Raw genomic sequence first — 20,113 nt, forward strand, 5'->3', positions numbered from 1 at the left:
CGATCCTTTAGCAATGTCCGACCGAGCTCTAGCGAGCGTCGGACGGTATACGTCTGCCCGGGGCGTTACGTTTGCCTGGGGCGATACGTTTGCCCGGTTAATTCTTGTTTTGAAATACAATACCGCGCCACAATATTTATAGCCTACTACACATTTTATAAGCGGTGGTTTCTGTTGCAGTCGTTTTCTGTGGCGATTTATTCCGGGAACCAATTTTGCCAACCTAACCTGTGGAAAAGCCCGTCGGGGGTGTGCGAGTGTGCCTGCGTATAAAGGGTGTGTCACATCAAATTGCATCACGGAAAAAACGCTGTAGAAATTCGCCCAGTAGACCGATCCTTTTGAAAATTTTAGATAGTAAAATAAACACTATTAAACAACTTTTGGCATTTTCTTTTTATTCATACTTCGAGCCCAAGCCCGTATGCTCGCACCTTCCTCTTTACCCCGTCCATAAGGTTCTGTACAACGTCAGGTTGTAGTTTTTTTTGAACAGTAATCCATTTTCTCTTGAAGTCCGCCTCCGATTTGACAACTTTTGGGTTCTTCCGGAGGGCCTGCTTCATAATCGCCCAATATTTCTCTGTTAGGCGAAGCTCCGGCGCGTTGGGCGAGTTCATTTACTTTGGCACGAAGGTGACCCCGTTGGCTTCGTACCACTCCAACACGTCCTTTGAATAGTGGCACGAAGCGAGATCCGGCCAGAAGATGGTCGGGCCCTCGTGCTGCTTCAATAGTGGTAGTAAGCGCTTCTGTAGGCTGTAGGCTAGACTCCTTGAGGTAAACCTGCCCGTTTACCGTGCCGGTCATCACGAAGGGGGCGCTCCGCTTTCCGCAAGAGCAGATCGCTTGCCACACCATGTACTTTTTGGCAAACTTGGATAGTTTCTGCTTGCGAATCTCCTCCGGAACGCTGAATTTGTCCTCTGCGGAGAAGAACAACAGGCCCGGCAGCTGACGAAAGTCCGCTTTGACGTAGGTTTCGTCGTCCATTACCAGGCAATGCGGCTTCGTCAGCATTTCGGTGTACAGCTTACGGGCTCGCGTCTTCCCCACCATGTTTTGCCTTTCGTCGCGGTTAGGAGCCTTCTGAACCTTGTATGTACGCAGGCCCTCCCGCTGCTTGGTCCGCTGGACGAATGAACTTGACAAATTCAGATTATTGGTGACATCCCGGACCGAACTTCTCGGATCACGTCTAAACTGCTTAACTACGCGCTTGTGATCTTTTTCACTGACGGAGCATCCATTTTTGCCGTTCTTCACCTTCCGGTCGATGGTTAGGTTCTCGCAGTATCGTTTTAGTACCCTACTGACCGTGGATTGGACGATTCCCAGCATCTTACCGATGTCCCGATGTGACAACTCTGGATTCTCGAAATGAGTGCACAGGATTAATTCACGACGCTCTTTTTCGTTCGACGACATTTTTCCAAATTTACGAAAAATTGACAGTGAAGTATGGCCAACGTTATCTATACACTCTTATCTGATTATAAGCGAAAGCTGAAGATATAATTCCTAAAAATTAAATTTATACAGCGTTTTTTTCCGTGATGCAATTTGATGTGACACACCCTTTAGCAACAGGCCAGTGGTTTTGTTTGGCTAGAGGAGGAAGGTTTAATGGTGAGATTAATAGCGATCGATTGAAATGAAGGATGCGATTAGTGGGAAAGCGAAACCGTGGGGGATAGTCACTATAAAATTTAATATCATCAATTAAAATAATGCTACACACAGGTAAACCGGATAGCGTTTAATGATTCACTATCATAGCCCGGCTGGTTCCCCAGGGGCCATATGTGTGGTGATAACAACTTGTTTTGCTAAGAGGTGGTGGTTAGGCTGACGGATCGCTTTCAGGGGGAAAATCAAAGAGAGTATGTCTCACTGGGTGGTCCACGCATTTTCACGCACAATTAAGTCGAAGAAATTACCCCATTGAGAAAATTGCTTCGGAACTACAAATTAAACAGCGTTAATTAACATACTTTTTTTTCTCTATTATCCTTGCAGGTGCAGTGTGGACATTGAATAGATCAAATATAAATTCGGAATAGCATGTAAGCTTTTCATTTTTTTTTTCAAAATGTTGCCTTACGAGAAAAAAAACGGGAATCTTAATCGTAATCCGTGCTTGTAGTGATTGATTTTTTGCGACGAATCCATTAATATTTGTAACATTAGTGTACTTTCTGTCATCCAAACATCCATAATGTCGATAATTGAATATAAATGAATTCCAATAAAAGCATCGTTTTCATTGGTTAACATATGCCGGTAGCTTCAGGTAAATAGCACAGAAATAACAAGCAGTAGTCCATTTGTATTATTCATTACAACGAACCACTGGAATGCCGTACCAGTCATTGTTCGTTGGCAAATATTTACCCACAGAGAGGGAAAAAACAACGCATCTAACGAGTTAGATTCCCGGCTCCACCGTGATATCCGTGGAAACGATTCAGTGGATTAGCAGCATAAATATTTGCTGAAACCACATCCAAACGATTCTCGTTCGTCCGAATCACTTGGAGTGGATATTGTTTTCATCATATCGGCGGAACTACGCAATGCTCCGACGAAATGCAATTGCATTTCGCGCTTCAAGCTTTCCAATCGAAACAAACAAAGCAAAAACAAAAATAAAAAAATTAGTTGAACTTAATAAAACAAATGCGTGTCGACGTGGCGCACACAAGATGATGTGTTGTTACGAACATATTAAGTCCAGCTTCAGAAATCCGAATCGAAACGACGTGTAAGCGTCATTTCCCGGTAGGAGTATATTTCCAACGGGATCATGGTTTAGGCATGCTGCCGTCGTTGCCTTTGTCCGGAGGGGTCCACCCTCGTCAAAACATTTGCGCCACAGGTGTTGGTCTTGTCTTTTATGCGGATACACATGCCGGTAGCAGTGCAAAAAAAATGGAAGGAATGAAAGAAAGAAAGTAAAAAAATATTCGCTCAATCTGCGTCCCCATCTGCGGTGGTGATCGGTCTTTCCGGCCCTACCCACAGGTTTATTCCGTTGAATAGTATTGAAAGAGATCGGTACCACCATGACCACGTATAATGCTGTTAGCTGTGGTGTTGCCTGATGCTGTGGTGTAAGCGTTTGCCGGAGATGATTTATTGGTGTCGAGATAAGCTCTTACTTTTCAGATTATTTTTCCTCCGATTTGAGGCGGTGAAATATGAGAAAATTAATGTGATGCGATGGGGTGATGAGCCATGAGAATAATTTAAAGATTCACCAAATTTGAATCGAATTTGATGGCGGATATTAATTTTCCCACTGATAGCAAAGTATGGATGTACATTAGAGTGCCAATGAAAATGGCCATCTCGAATTTTCAAAGCGAGCTTGATTAAAAATGTTGATTCCCACGAAAAACCACCCACCCTAAGTTTGAGTTTTATGCAAATCGAAAAATCACCCAAGGGGGAAAATTTTTTGATGCCAAATGTCTTCAAATTGCATGAAACGTCGAGATCTACTGGCATCTCGAAAAAAAAATGCAAAAAATTGACTTTCTGGGACTTCTCAAAATCTAGGTTTTATGAAAATCGAAAAATCACCCAAGGGGGGAGGAAATCGGGGTTTAAAAAAATTTTTTTTTTTATGTCAAATGTCTTAAAATGGCATGAAACGTCAAGATTTACTGTTATCTCGGATGCAAAATTTTCATCAAAAATCGACTTTTCAGACAAAAACGACCAAGTGCCGAATAGTCAATTATTGACAAACAATTTTTTTTAACAGTAAATCTCGACGTTTCATGCAAATTTATAACATTTGGTGTCAAAAAACTTTTTTTGAAAACCCCAATTTCCAATGTCATCCCTTGGGTGATTTTTATATTTTCAGAAAACCTAAATTTTGAGTTCTGCGACAATAGTAAATGGAGTCCGCATGAGCTATTATTTTGCAGAGGGTATTTTATCGTGCGAATCAACATTTCGTAGGAAGTCCCGTATGAAAAATCGATATGACGATTTTCATTGCTACCCCAATTCATACTTTTTGCCTTGTATTCCGAAAAAAACGACGCAATTTTTTTTCGAGATGGCAGTAGATCTCGACGTTTCAAGCAATTTGAAGACATTTGGCATCAAATTTTTTTTTTCGAAAACTCCGATTTCTTTTACTCCCCTCTTGGGTGACTTTTTGGTTTTCAAGAAAATTCAAACTTTGACCGCTGTGCGACACTAATAAACACTCGGACACTTGTCCGATTGAGCTTTTTTTTTAAATGCGAAGAGACAAAAAAATCGAGAATACGTTAAAATAATTAATACGAAAAATTTTAAAATGTGGAAATGCAAGAAAATACAAAAAAAAACCCAAATGCGAAAAAAATCGAAAATACAACAAAATTCAAAGGATTCAAAAAGAAAATGAAAGCAATAATACTAAGTGATAGTATTTGAAGTAACAATGTTTCCAAATTTGAATGTTGAGTATGTTGATCTAACACTTGGTCTTCTAGGAGTAGCAGTTTTACTGTAACTCTTAAATCTTCAAAAAAAATTGTCGGTGATTTTTGGACAATTTTTCGTGGAATTCCACGGATTTTTTCGATTTTCAAAAAACTCAAACTTTGACCGCTTTGCGCCACTCTCCCTTAAGTCCGATTGAGCTAATATTTTGCATATGGTGTTTTTTCGAGGTGGTGAACATTTTTTATGTGGTAACTTTTTGAAATTCGAGATGACCATTTTCAATGGTACCCCAATGTACATGGCAAGCCACAATATTTCAAAAAAGATATTTTTTTCTCTGTGAAATTTTGAACTACCTACGTTTCTATTCAGAAAATGTATGTTCTACAAGAAAAGCGACTTTCGATCGATAAAAAAAACAAATTAAATTAAAATTCAATGAAAACTTAAAAAATACCCAAAATCAAATTTTCTTAGAGAGACAATTTTTAATTTAACTACATTATATACGGTGGAATTCCACAAAAAATGTCCAAAAATGACGGACAATTGTTTTTTGAAGATTTAAGAGCTACGGTAAAACTGCTATTCTAGAAGACCAAGTGTTAGATCAACATACTCAACATTCAAATTTGAAAACTTTGTTACTTCAAATACTATCACTTAGTATTTTTGCTTTCATTTCCTTTTTGAATCTTGTGAACTTTCTGAACTTTTGCTTTTTTTTTGTATTTTATGGCAGACTTATCTCACTTCTTAACTAGGCGAACCTAGCCAGAATTTTCACCTGCCCCCGGGCTTCTGAATGCCAAAGGGGGACTAGGCTCTGCGGAATGCACGTATCTGCATGCTCGTGCTGTTTCAGTCCTGACCGAGAAATTGTCGGACAATCGCGCAGGTGCTAAGGATGACCGACTTTTGGATGCCGGCCAATTCCTTCTCCATATTCAACACTTTTAGCGCTTCCAGAAGTGTCTTCGGGACAATTCCAGTTCCAGAGAGAACGACTGGAACAATTCTTGGGACCTCCCTTAGCCCCTACAGTTCCTTGAGCTCCACGGCCAATGGTCGGTACTTGCAGATTTTGCGACCGTGGGTCTCCTCCAGATTCTGGTTCAGTGGAATAGCGACATCGATGATGGTGACTTTGCGGTCGCTCTTGTCTTAAACCATTATATCTGGCCGGTTGTGGTGGATCGAGAGGTCGGTCAGAACAGTGCGATCCCAGTACAGCTTGAAACGGTCATTTTCCAGGACAGGTGCAGGCAGGTACCGGTAGTTTGGTACGTTGTCTTCCAGTAGAGCACATTGGAGCGCCAGTTGTCGATGAACAATACGGGCCACGTTGTTGTGGCGCTCGGTGTAGGCTGCGTTGGCCAAAACGGGACAGCCTCCCATAATGTGCTCTATGTTTTCACCTGGTTGATGGCACATCCGGCAAATGTCATCAACGTCTTGATGCCAGACGTACCGCCTGCAGTTTCTCGTCGGCATTATCCTGTCCTGGATGGCTATCATGTCGGCTTCTACTACTGAAGAGAGTTCACCACGCGTTAGCCACAGATTAGATGCGGCCTTGTCGACGTGTGACCGGTCCAGTTGATGGGGGTGGGCACCATGCACTGCCTTCTGCTTCCAAGCTGCAATCTTCTCCTCCACTGTCTGCAGATTGCAGTTGAGTTGGTACTCCGCTTGCGCCAAGTGCAGAGCGCTATATCCTCTGTCGGCGGCGCAGACAGCCCGGTATAGCGCGTTTTGGTTGGCGCGTTCTGCGAAGTACTCGCGCAGTTGTCGTACCTGGGCAACACACAGTGCAGATATATCGACTATTCCAAGTCCCCCTTCTTTGCGTGGCAGTGAAACTCTCTCCAGTGCCGATTGAGGATGGTGCATTCCGGCCTCTTTAAATGCTTTCCTCATCCTCCTCTCAAGGTCCTCTAGGTCAGTTTTGCTCCATTTGACTACACCAAAACTGAAGGTCAGCAGGGGAACCGCGAATGTGTTGATCGCGCGTACCTTGTTCCCCGCGTTGAGGAAAGTCCTCAGGACACAGTTCACTCGACTCAAGAACTTGCCTCGCAGCTCCGTCTTGATGTCGGAGTGGCGAATCCCGGTGAGCTGTCGGAATCCAAGATATTTATAGGATTCGCCACGAACCATGTCTCTTATGAACTCGCCGTCATAGACCTCGTAACCTCCGGATTCGGTAAGCTGCCCTTTCAGCATATGGACACAGCGGCACTTGTCAAGGCCGAACTCCATGCAGATGTCCCTGCTTATGTCTTCGACAACCCGGATAGCTACACCTAGACGCTGACGTGAATCAGCGTAGACCTTGAGATCATCCATGTAGAAGGTATGGGTCACTTCTTCGTGGGCGCCGTCGCCATACCTTATTTTATAGCCATGACCGTTTCTATTGAGGGTCCTACTGAGGGGGTTCAGTGCCAGACAAAACCAAAGCGGGCTGAAAGAGTCGCCTTGGAATATCCCCCTCTTTATCTGCAGCGTTCTAGACTGCAACACATTTTCCCCATCACTGAGGTGCAGAGACGTACTCCACTGCCTCATCGCATGCTGCAGGAACCTAACGACGACGGGATCAATTTTGTAGAGCTCCAATACCCGGACGAGAAACGAGTGAGGTATGGAGTCATAAGCCTTCCTGTAATCGATGTAGGCCATACTTAGGTTCCGCTGGTTATAAACCGCCTGGCCGACTATGGCTGCGTCGATGATGGCCTGGTCTTTGCAGCCATGCGTATTTTTGTATTTTCGATTTTTTTTGCATTTGGGATTTTTTTTTCATTTTCTTGCATTTTCGCATTTCAAAATTTTTCGTATTCTTTTTGTCTTTTCGCATTTTTTTAATTTTTATTCTTTTTATTTTCGTTTTCAGATTTAGATGTAAAATACATGTTTCAAGGTCATCATTTTAGTTCATTTTCAGTTATATGATATTTTTACACTTTTGCACTCGACCACTTAACCAAAAAATAGTTCTGCGTTGGGCTGGGTTCTTGGACCTTCCATGATTTGAACGACGTATTCAGATATAGTGACAAATGTAATTTTACGACTTGGGTATTTTCGCATTTTAGCTTACCAAAAGAATTGATAATTGCGACAAAACCACGTAATGCATCGATGTTTTTCAGGGTCACCAAAGCCTTCTATCAAAGAAGTGTTATATGTTTATCGATCCCTTTGCGAAACCAATCGTAGCCAAGCAAAATGGATCATTATAAATGTAGATTTCACCGGGAAAGAGAATAAAAGATGTCAATTGCGCAACTCTTATTTTGAAACCGTTCTACCGATTTTTGATTTATTACCAGTAGGAGGAAGGTATTTAGAAGATGTTTGAAGAAACAAAAATACATACAAACCTTAGCTGTTTTTCTTTTTTTTACAAAATCTAGACTACATAAATATAGAAAAAAAAATTAGTCAAAGAGTGAAATGTAGCAAACTGTTTCAATATCAAAAAAACAAAAATGGAAAAATTACACTGAAAAAACAATTACTTTAAGAATTGAAATTCATTTTTCTCAAAACCTTTTTTCTTTCGAAATATGAATATAAAATATAGAAAAATATTAATAGCTCATGCAATTACCAACAAGTCATCCATAAATTGGAAGAAGGGCTCTGTACAGGAATAAAGTTTTTCTAACAACAACATGTTTTCTTTGAAAAATTACTACTAATGTTTTACTCGTAACATTTTTGTGCGTAAATTATCGCGATTGACACGTTCTGCCAACTTGTTTATATTTAGAAACATGTCAAGAACATGTCAAACGCGAAAATTTAAACACAAAAATGCTACGAGTGAAACGTTATTCGATACAAAAATGTCATATATCACGAGACTACAAGAGATAGAAAGTTGATGTCTTCAAAAAAAAAAAAAATATTTTTTTCATAAAATCTAAAACTCGAATACACTATGTTGCTATCTTAACTTTTAACATAATTAGGATTAGAAAACTCGAAAAAGTTGTTGCTGGAAAACCCTTTTCCCTGTAAATCTTCCGATGTATGTATGTCTTTTTGGTGATTGTATGGGATATTAAATTTTTTTTTGAGAATTAAAAAAATACTTTTTTGAGAAAAATAAATTCTAATTTTTAAAACAATTTATTTCCAATATAACTCAAATGATTTTTGTTTTTTTTTTTGACAAATTTTCTATATTTCGTTTTTTTGCTTTGTTTTGAAAGTAATTTATTTTCTGAGTTAGAATTTTTTGAAAAAATTCGGCAAATTTCAAAAGGTAGTCGATTGTTTTCTTTGAGATTTCAAATATCCAAAGTTGCTTAAATGGAGGTTAAATTGTTATATTCAACTTGCTGTAATAGCTTTTGCTTTGCAGAAACATTTTAATTTGATTTAATAGGTACTTTAAAATGATTACAATAAAAGTGTTTCAGAAAGGACACTTGTACCATAATCATTATGATCTGAATTTAGAAGTACATCACAAGTTGATAAAAAAATCAAGAATATGAGCAAAAATTCAACGCTTTCTTAATGGTTTAATTTCTTACATTTCTTTTTTTACTATTGGAACGCACTTGTATACACAAATTGAATCACTCTAGTGCAATATCAACTATCAGATAATGTAAAGTAATCAATTAAAATGTGAGCTGTTTGAAAATAATTGTCATCAGTATGAATTTCCTATACTTCTTCCAAAACTCATTATTCTCGAGTAATACAGAAATTTGTGTTTGATAAGCATGGCAGACCCTCTCCGATTTTTTTGAAACTTGGTACTTATGATGGAAACCACCTAAAATCACGATTTTCATTGTCATATGACCAATTTAAATTACAACTGAATTTTGAAAAGAGCGTATTCAAAATCATTGACCTTACTTTGAAAGAACCGTAACTCAGAATCCAGAAGTTTGATTGAAATATGATGTGTGATAAAGTTGTTGAAAATGATTGGAGACAAGTGCGAATTATAGCTATTCAAAAACCCGGAAAACCCGCGTCCGACTTCAATTCGTACCGCCCAATAGCAATGCTGTCTTGTATACGGAAATTGTTGGAGAAAATGATCTTGTTTCGCCTTGATCGTTGGGTTGAAACGAATGGCTTACTCTCAGATACACAATATGGGTTCCGCAGGGGCAAGGGGACGAATGATTATCTTGCGTTGCTTTCTTCAGAAACTCAAATGGCTTACGCCGAAAAAAAACAAATGGCTTCAGTATTCTTGGACATAAAGGGAGCCTTTGATTCTGTTTCAATAGAGGTTTTGTCAGACAAATTACACTCTCGGGGTCTACCGCCTCTGTTGAATAATATGTTATATAACTTGCTTTGTGAGAAACAGTTGAATTTTTCTCATGGGGATTCGACAGTAAATCGGGTCTCCTACATGGGACTCCCCCAGGGCTCATGTTTAAGCCCCCTTTTGTACAACTTCTATGTAAGCGACATCGACAATTGCCTTACACAAAATTGCAGCCTAAGACAACTTGCAGATGATGGAGTGGTGTCTGTCGTAGGATCAAACGAATCCGACCTGCAAGGACCCTTACAAGATACTTTGAACAATTTTTCAACCTGGGCCATTGGGCTAGGGATCGAATTCTCCACGGAGAAAACAGAGATGGTGGTTTTTTCTAGGAAGCATAGACCAGCAAAACCAAAGCTTCAACTTTTGGGTAAATCGATCACTCATGCTATGTCATTCAAGTATCTTGGGGTCTGGTTCGACTCCAAATGTACTTGGGGGGCCCATATTAGGTATCTGAGTAAAAAATGCCAGCAAAGAATAAACTTTCTCCATACAATTACCGGCACCTGGTGGGGAGCCCATCCCGAAGATCTTATAATGTTGTATCGAACAACTATTCTCTCAGTGATGGAGTATGGCAGTTTCTGTTTTCAATCAGCTGCCAAAACACATCTCATTAAACTCGAGCGAATTCAGTATCTTTGTCTCCATATTGCGTTGGGATGTATGCCCTCAACGCATACCATGAGTCTCGAGGTTTTGGCAGGCGTAATCCCACTAAAAGATCGCTTCAATTTATTATCTCTTCGGTTCCTCATCCGGTGTAAGGTTATGAACCCATTGGTGATCGGAAATTTTGAGCAGCTTATCGAGCTAAATTTTCATTCAGGATTCATGAACTCATATCATGAATTCATCTCCATGCAGGTTGATCCTTCTTCGTATATTCCCAACCGTGTTTGTTTTCCTGACTACATCAATTCCTCTGTACATTTTGATCTGTTCATGAAGGAGAAAATCCATGGAATTCCAGATTATCATCGATCGGGGATCATTCCTACGATCTTCAATGCAAAGTATGGGCGTGTCAATTGTGATAATATGTACTTTACTGATGGGTCCTCTATGAATGAGTCCACAGGATTTGGAGTGTTGAACGAAATTTTTAGCTCCTCCCACAGTCTTCAGAATCCTTGCTCTGTGTATATTGCTGTATTGGCAGCAATTCATTGGGCGCTGGACAGCGTCGCCTCACGACCTGTTGAACACTATTACATTGTAATGGATAGTCTTAGCTCTGTCGAAGCTATCCGTTCAGTGAGGCCGGAAAAGCACTCACCGTACTCCCTTGAGAGAATACGAGAAAATTTGAGTGCTTTAACCAGACGCTCACCAGACGAAGGAAAGTCGCGTCCAAGTTCCGTTATCGGTTACCGCGTGATTGTTGTTTTTTTGCCGCTGAAGAGTTCATTTCACTATCTGGATAGTGAGTGAAGTGCCCTGCCTGCAAGTGGATAAAGGCTTTCATCCTCGGAAAGCCAAGCATTGGTTTTTGTTTTGTCGCTGCTTCGCCGACATTGGAGATTTCGCCGAGTCATCGTGCCAACAGTGACAGTGCGGGTAAGCTTTCACCGACGACTGTGTGTAGTGGTGTCGTAGGCACATTCCCACCACCAACGAGCTTTCAGCACGCTCCCGTTCATCTGCACTGGAGTGCGTTCATAGGTGAATAACATTAAATATACTGAGAGAAAATATTTAATAATTATAAGTTTTTTTTTTTTTTGTTTTTGTGAATTATTTTATTGTGAAATATTGTTTAAAAAAATACTTAGAATATAAGTGAAAATTTAAAATGGCAGAGAGTGGGGGACCTTCGGATATGGAGGTCTCTGACTCTAGTTCCCTCCTAACGGATAAAAAAAAGTCACTCAAACGTGTTCCAAATACGGAAGATACTTCTTCTGGGGACGAGTCAGCTAACCCTACCAAGCCTCCCTCCAAAAAACTAGCAAATCTCCCATCTGCCCTTAACGATCCCACTCTACCTTCAACCTCGTCTTCTCCCTCTGTTCTTCCCGCTCCTTCTCAACCTTCGCCTTCCCACTCTCAATCCCCGTCCTCGCCTTCCCCCCCTGTTATTCCCACTCCCCGTGTAAAGGTCTATCCAGAAGATGCGCCCGGAACTGGTCCCTGGGTTGTTTTCTTCAGGCCTAAGCCAAATGGAAAGGCGTTGAGAGTCATGCAGATCGCGAAAGATCTGGCAAGGTATACCTCCGTTTCGGAAATTTCGAAGGTTAGACCAAACAAATTGCGAGTTGTCGTGAATGATCGAAAAGACGCAAACAAGATTGTTGTCGATCAGCATTTTACAATTGAGTATCGGGTCTACATACCCTCTCACATAGTCGAAATTGAGGGTGTGATAACCGAAACGGGCTTGACGTGCGAATACATTACGAGTGAAGGTACCGGCCGTTTTAAAAAACTGCCCTCGACGACTGTTAAGATCTTGGGTTGCCGCCAGCTCGGAACAGTCTCCCATGAAGGAGAAGAAAAGAAATTTACGCCGTCCAACTCGTTTCGAGTCACCTTCGCTGGTTCAGCTCTCCCTGACTACGTGATGGTAGATAAATTGAGGTTAGCCGTGCGACTTTTTATTCCAAAGCCAATGACTTGTCTAAAGTGCAAGTCAGTTGGTCACACGGCTGCTTATTGTGCCAATAAAGAACGATGTGCCACTTGCGGAGAACAACATGAGGGGAAATCCTGCAGTGCGACTGAGCATAAGTGTCCATATTGCGGGGGATCCCCACACGTGCTCTCAGCTTGTGAAACATACAAGGCTCGCTGGGAGAAACAGAAGCGCTCTTTGAGGGAACGCTCTAAACGCACTTTCGCAGAAATTTTGAAGGGCGCTTCTCCACTGGCTCAAGAACAACAACCAATCAATACACACAATGTCTTCGCTACGTTGCCAGTTGACGAAATGGAAGCGGATACAGCTAACGGGGGCACGCCGTTTATTTCTCAAGGGAATCCCCGGCGCAAAAATGTGACCACTCCCAAAGTTCAAGGACAAGTCCCTCCGGTGATACCCCCTGTTAGCTTGCCCAAAAAATCGAGTGCAGCGGATAAGCAAAATCAGGTCCCTCCTGGCCTCCGTGGTAATAGTTCACCTTCGAACGACCCAGCACTCGAGGGGACATCAAAAACCCCAACTGTCCCTGTTTTTCCGTCAAGTTCAACTTCCCAATCGGGATTTATAAAGTTGTCTGACCTTGTGGATCAAATCTTCACGTGTTTTAATGTTTCCGACTCCATCAGAACCATTGTCACCGCAATGCTTCCAGTACTAAAGACAATTTTGCAGCAATTGATGCAAACATGGCCCCTCCTTGCAATGATTATCTCTCTTGATGTCTAATTTAAATAGAGAGGTCGGAGATATCACTGTTTTACAGTGGAATTGTCGTAGTCTTATCCCTAAATTGGATTCATTCAAATTTCTAATTCATAAACTCAATTGTGATATTTTTGCTCTATCCGAAACCTGGCTCTCTTCTCAAAATGATCTTTCTTTCCACGATTTTAATATAATACGCTTGGACCGTGATGACAGATACGGAGGGGTACTATTGGGGATCAATAAGTGTCACTCATTTTTTAGAATTGACCTTCCACCTATTGGAGGGATCGAAGCTGTTGCTTGTCATGCAAACATCAGAGGCAAAGACCTCTGTATAGTCAGCTTGTATTGGCCTCCGAGAGCTGCGGTTAGCCGCAAGCAACTTGTTGACATGTGCTCACTCCTTCCTGAGCCACGATTAATCTTGGGAGACTTCAACTCTCACGGAACTGCCTGGGGGGAACAATACGACGACAATCGTTCATCGTTGATATATGACCTTTGTAACAGCTTCAATATGACCGTTTTGAACACTGGGGAAACAACACGTGTACCTAAACCTCCTGCTAACCCAAGTGCTCTTGACCTCTCGCTTTGCTCGAATTCACTATCGTTAGATTGCAAGTGGAATGTAATCCAGGATCCCAACGGTAGTGACCACTTGCCAATCAAAATTTCTATCACCAATGGGTTGAATTCTTCTGAATCAATAAACATGGCATACGACCTCACAAGACACATTGACTGGAAAAAATATGCGGACGCGATTGCTCTAGCCATCAATTCCAGAGATGGTTTGCCCCCATTGGAGGAGTATAACTTCATTTCTCGTTTGATCTATGACAGCGCGGTTCGCGCTCAAACGAAACCCATCCCAGATTCCACTATTCGTCGAAGGCCTCCCAATCCATGGTGGGATGGCCAGTGTTCTAAGCTTTATGTAGATAAATCGAATGCATTTAAAGCTTTTCGGAAACGTGGAACCCCTGAAAATTTTCAGAAGTATTTTGACCTTGAAAATCAATTTAAAAACATGATCAAAGGGAAAAAACGTGCTTATTGGCGAAATTTCGTGGGAGGTTTATCACGAGAAACGTCAATGAAAAAATTATGGAAAGTGGCTCGAAACATGAGAAATCGCTCTTCATCCAATGAAAGCGAAGAATATTCACATCGATGGATTTTTAATTTTGCACGAAAGGTTTGTCCCGATTCCGCTCCAGTGCAAAGAATTATTCGAGATATACCACAAGATAGGTGCGATCTTGATTCCGAGTTTTCGATGGTAGAATTCTCTCTTGCTCTCCTTTCATGTAACAATTCTGCTCCGGGATCGGATAGAATTAAGTTCAACTTGCTGAAAAATCTCCCTGATGTGGCGAAACATCGCTTGTTGAACTTATTCAATCGGTTTCTGGAGCATAATATTGTTCCAGATGATTGGAGACAAGTACGAGTTATAGCTATTCAAAAACCCGGAAAACCCGCGTCCGACTTCAATTCGTACCGCCCAATAGCAATGCTGTCTTGTATACGGAAATTGTTGGAGAAAATTATCTTGTTTCGCCTTGATCGATGGGTTGAAACGAATGGCCTACTCTCAGATACACAATATGGGTTCCGCAGGGGCAAGGGGACGAATGATTGTCTTGCGTCGCTTTCTTCAGAAATTCAAATGGCTTACGCCGAAAAAAAACAAATGGCTTCAGTATTCTTGGACATAAAGGGGGCCTTTGATTCTGTTTCAATAGAGGTTTTGTCAGACAAATTACAATCTCGGGGTCTGCCGCCTCTATTGAATAATATGTTATATAACTTGCTTTGTGAGAAACATTTGAACTTTTCTCACGGAGATTCGGCAGTAAGTCGGGTCTCTTACATGGGACTCCCCCAGGGCTCATGTTTAAGCCCCCTTTTGTACAACTTCTACGTAAGCGACATTGACAATTGCCTTACACAAAATTGCAGCCTAAGACAACTTGCAGATGATGGAGTGGTGTCTGTCGTAGGATCAAACGAATCCGACCTGCAAGAATCCTTACAAGATACTTTGAACAATTTTTCAACCTGGGCCATTGGGCTAGGGATCGAATTCTCCACGGAGAAAACAGAGATGGTGGTTTTTTCTAGGAAGCATAAACCAGCAAAACCAAAGCTTCAACTTTTGGGTAAACCGATCACTCATGCTATGTCATTCAAGTATCTTGGGGTCTGGTTCGACTCTAAATGTACTTGGGGGGCCCATATTAGGTATCTGAGTAAAAAATGTCAACAAAGAATAAACTTTCTCCGTACAATTACCGGCACCTGGTGGGGAGCCCATCCCGAAGATCTTATAATGTTGTATCGAACAACTATTCTCTCAGTGATGGAGTATGGCAGTTTCTGTTTTCAATCAGCTGCCAAAACACACCTCATTAAACTCGAGCGAATTCAGTATCTTTGTCTCCGTATCGCGTTGGGATGTATGCCCTCAACGCATACCATGAGTCTCGAGGTTTTGGCAGGCCTACTCCCACTAAAAGATCGCTTCAATTTATTATCTCTTCGGTTCCTCATCCGGTGTAAGGTTATGAACCCATTGGTGATCGGAAATTTTGAGCAGCTGATCGAGCTAAATTTTCATTCTGGATTCATGAGCTCATATCATGAATTCGTCTCCATGCAGGTTGATCCTTCTTCGTATATTCCCAACCGTGTTTGTTTTCCTGACTACATCAATTCCTCTGTGCATTTTGATCTGTCCATGAAGCAGGATATCCATGGAACATCAGATTATCTTCGATCGAGGATCGTTCCAACGATCTTCGATGCAAAGTATGGGGATATCAATTGTGATAATATGTACTTTACTGATGGGTCCTCTATGAATGAGTCCACAGGATTTGGAGTGTTCAACGAATTTTTTAGCACCTCACACAGTCTTCAGAATCCTTGCTCAGTGTATATTGCTGAATTGGCAGCGATACACTGGGCGCTGGACAGCGTCGCCTCACGACCTGTTGAACACTATTACATTGTAACGGATAGTCTTAGCTCTGTCGAAGCTATCCGTTCAGTGAGGCCGGAAAAGCACTCGCCGTACTTCCTTGAGAGAATACGAGAAATTTTGAGTGCTTTATCCAGACGCTGTTATGTCATTACCTTTGTCTGGGTCCCTTCACATTGCTCAATTCTGGGTAATGAGAGGGCTGACTCATTAGCAAAGGTAGGTGCAATTGAAGGCGATATTTATCAGCGTCAAATCGCCTTCAATGAATTTTATTCTTTAGTCCGCAAAAATACCATAGTTAACTGGCAACGCAAATGGAACGAAGATGAATTGGGCCGGTGGCTCCACTCGATTATCCCTAAGGTTAGCCTCAAACCATGGTTCAAAAGTCTGGACTTGAGCCGGGACTTTATTCGCACCTTCTCCCGACTCATGTCCAATCACTGTTCGTTAGATGCGCTACTCTTTCGTATTAATCTTGCCGACAACAATCTTTGTGTTTGTGGCCAAGGTTACCACGACATCGAGCACGTTGTTTGGTCGTGCGAGCTGTATCTTGTCGCCAGATCGAATTTAGTAGTCACCCTTCGGGCCCGAGGAAGGCAGCCCAATGTGCCGGTGAGAGACGTGTTGGCTCGGTTAGACCTTGATTACATGTCCCATATATATGTTTTCCTTAAAGCTATAGATCTTCGTGTGTGATTGTCCTTATACCCTTAGTTTTTCTTTTCCTTTTCCTTTGTGAGAGATCGGATCCCTTCTTAAGAATAAGATGAAATGTAAATACATGTTAGATATAAGATAGGTTTAAGAATTGAGTGTGATGAGTGTGATTGAGAGTGTGAGTGTGATCATTGTCAACATATCCTCATATCCCCTCCTTTTCCTGAAGAAAATATGTCACCCTTCTAAACTCGAGTTGACCGCGAGTAATCGGTTTCCTATATTATTAACATTAGAATTAAGGAAAAATGTATATATACTAGTAACAATACAGTAAGGAGTTCGGCTCCTTTAAACCTATGTAACTGAGCCTGTAAAAATAAACGATTTAAATAAAAAAAAAAAAAAAAAAAAAAAACCAGACGCTGTTATGTCATTACCTTTGTCTGGGTCCCTTCACATTGCTCAATTCTGGGTAATGAGAGGGCTGACTCATTAGCAAAGGTAGGTGCAATTGAAGGCGATATTTATCAGCGTCAAATCGCCTTCAATGAATTTTATTCTTTAGTCCGCAAAAATACCATAGTTAACTGACAACGCAAATGGAACGAAAATGAATTGGGCCGGTGGCTCCACTCGATTATCCCTAAGGTTAGCCTCAATCCGTGGTTCAAAAGTCTGGACTTGAGTCGGGACTTTATTCGCACCTTCTCCCGACTCATGTCCAATCACTGTTCGTTAGACGCGCTACTCTTTCGTTTTAATCTTGCCGATGGCAATATCTGTGCTTGTGGCCAAGGTTACCACGACATCGAACACGTTGTTTGGTCGTGCGAGGAGTATCTTGTTGCCAGATCGAATTTAGAAAACTCTCTTCGGGCTAGAGGAAGGCAGCCCAATGTGCCGGTGAGAGATTTGTTGGCTCGGTTAGACCTTGATTACATGTCCCAAATATATGTCTTCCTAAAAGCTATCGATCTTCGTGTGTGATTGTTCTTATATCCTAATATTCTCCTTTTCCTTTTCCTTCGCGAGAAATCAAATCCCTTACTAACAATAGAATAAGGTGAAATTTAAATACATGTTAGATATAAGATAGGCTTAAGAATTGAGTATGATGAATGTGAGTGCGAATGTGAGTGTGAACATTGTCAACATATCCTTATATCCCATCTTTTTCCTGAAACAAAATGTCACCCTTCTAAACTCGAGCAAGCCGCGAGTAATCGGTTCTCTACTTCATAAACATTAGAATTAATAAAAAATGTTTATATATACTTGTAACTATACAGATAGGAGTTTGGCTCCTTTAAACTTATGTAACTGAGCCTGTAAAAATGCACGATTTAATAAAAAAAAAAGTTGTTGAAAAATCAATGAACTATTTAGAACTATAAGAAGTGTTTTTCGATAAAAATATACAAAAATATCGAAGGGAGGGAGACGGTGTTTTAAGATATAAAAGATATTAACACGTTGAGCCCAGCGTCGGTTCCTAGGGGCCGACGTTGAGCTTTTTGGTAGGAAAATACTGACTGACTGGGACTGACAGTCACCAAATAATAAAATAAAAATATATACGGTTTGTTTTCGGATGTTTTTTTTTTGTTATTTCTACTTTCTAGTCGAATTACTGACTATTTTCTTTTTATACAGCAAGTATCTTTGGGAACTGGGACCGACACTGATATTGTGCAAACGCTCTTGATACGGGCTGAATGGAAAGCGCAGCAAGAAAAAATCGGGTCTCAAAATGTTAAATTTTAGAGTAATATTTATTAACGGTGTATTTAAAATGTTATTTTTCCAAATTAGCTCATTGATTTTCCAACAACTTTGTCAAACATCATATTTCAATCAAACGATATTTTCAAAGAAAGATCAATGATTTTGAATACGCCCTTTTCAAAAAACAGCCGTAATTTAAATTGGTCATATGACAATGAAGAATCAAGTTCCAAAAAAATTGTAGAGGGTCGGGTCAAAATTTGTTGTTTTTTATAGCAATTTGGCGTGAAATTGCTCTAAATTGGGAGTTGTTAACACAAAAATGGCTCCAAAATGAATAGTTTTTGATTTTTTTTTGCGCTCAAACCAATCAGGCAGACATAAGGCTAGAGGTGATAATTCATTGTTAAAGAAGTGAAAAAAAATCGTTGGTGGTAATATAGTTGACCCTTTCCCTTAAAAAGGGGTAAGAGCCTCATATCTAAAAAAACCTATCGATTTTTGATATTTTTTTTTTTGAGACAACTGTAGATCTTGTCGTGATTTTTCTGTTTTCAAAAAACTCGAACTTTGCGACACTGGTAAATAAAGCTCGATTGAGCTGAAATCTTGCACAGGGTATTTTTTTTCGTGGATATCATCAACTCCATATAGGATAATCAAATAAATTAATAATTCTGTTTTTCATTATTTGTTGCGATTCTTCATACCAAACTATTTTGGACATTAGCTGCTGTTGGGTTTCGATTATACAATTTGTTTGTTTTCCAGTCAAATCGTGCAATACTAATTGAAAAAAAATATGCATATACAGGTCGGACTCGATTATCCGTAGTATCAATTTTTTTTCACTCCGGATAATCGAATCCTCTGGACAATCGAGTCAGTAAAGAAACAATTTTCTCTCGGTAAACCTTTTACAATTTTGCACTTATTTTTGAAATGGTTTTATCTAGGTTGACCCGTAACTTGTAGGTTGACTAGGTTGACTTTGTAACTTTGTATGAAGCGCTGCACCACATTAATAGAAATTTAACCACCTTCCTGTTGACCGATTGATCTGAAATTTGGAACAAATCTTTCTCTCTGATGTCATTATAAAATTGCGTATTCCATGGTCTTGAAAATCCAAGATGGCGGCCGCTACAAAATGGCGGATTACATATTTTCTCAGAACCGCTTCAATGTGGGCATCAAATGAAAGGGCTTGACTAGTAGAACACAGTTATTAATGAAAAATGTAAATCCAAGATGGCGGCCTCTACAAAATGGCGCCTTTTTTTTAAAAAACCTCTTCAATATGGGTATCAAAAGGAAATTCTTATTCAACTTGACCTGTTTGTATGTATGTTTTAATGTTTGTAGGGTTGTCCCACATTAATAGAAAATTGAACCCGTTCCTGTTGACGGATTGACCTGAAATTTGAAAGACACCTTTAATTCTACTGTCATTATCAAACTACGTATTTCATGGTCTTGAAAAATTCAATTTGGCCATCGCTAAAAAATGGCTAATTGACTTGACATGGGGAACACGAAACATAATAAACAACATAAATTCAAAGAGGTTGCCGCCACTAAATGGTCGACTATGTATTTTTTGCAATTCCCT

At 40.5% G+C, this 20,113-nt stretch overlaps 2 protein-coding genes across 13 annotated transcripts in view; one reads left to right on the forward strand and one right to left on the reverse strand.

Annotated features, from left to right (window-relative positions):
• Positions 1 to 20,113, forward strand: part of LOC129764515 (uncharacterized) — a 312,433-nt gene that overhangs the window by 187,546 nt on the left and 104,774 nt on the right. For 6 of the 12 annotated variants that reach the window (XM_055763673.1, XM_055763674.1, XM_055763675.1 and 3 more), the window contains one exon: positions 2,020 to 2,066. The exons of 5 other annotated variants lie outside the window; for them this stretch is intronic. The gene's annotated coding sequence lies outside the window, so the exon portion shown is untranslated. Of the gene's footprint in view, positions 1 to 2,019; positions 2,067 to 2,269; positions 2,294 to 20,113 lie in introns of those variants that run through there. One more of the 12 variants, XM_055763682.1, reaches the window with a different exon arrangement.
• The window catches only part of LOC129764514 (HIV Tat-specific factor 1 homolog), a 214,582-nt gene that overhangs the window by 29,639 nt on the left and 164,830 nt on the right, over positions 1 to 20,113 (reverse strand). The gene's annotated exons all lie outside the window — the stretch shown is intronic.

Source organism: Toxorhynchites rutilus, chromosome 2 (genome assembly GCF_029784135.1).
Source record: "Toxorhynchites rutilus septentrionalis strain SRP chromosome 2, ASM2978413v1, whole genome shotgun sequence".
NCBI classification, from domain to species: Eukaryota; Metazoa; Arthropoda; class Insecta; order Diptera; family Culicidae; genus Toxorhynchites; species Toxorhynchites rutilus.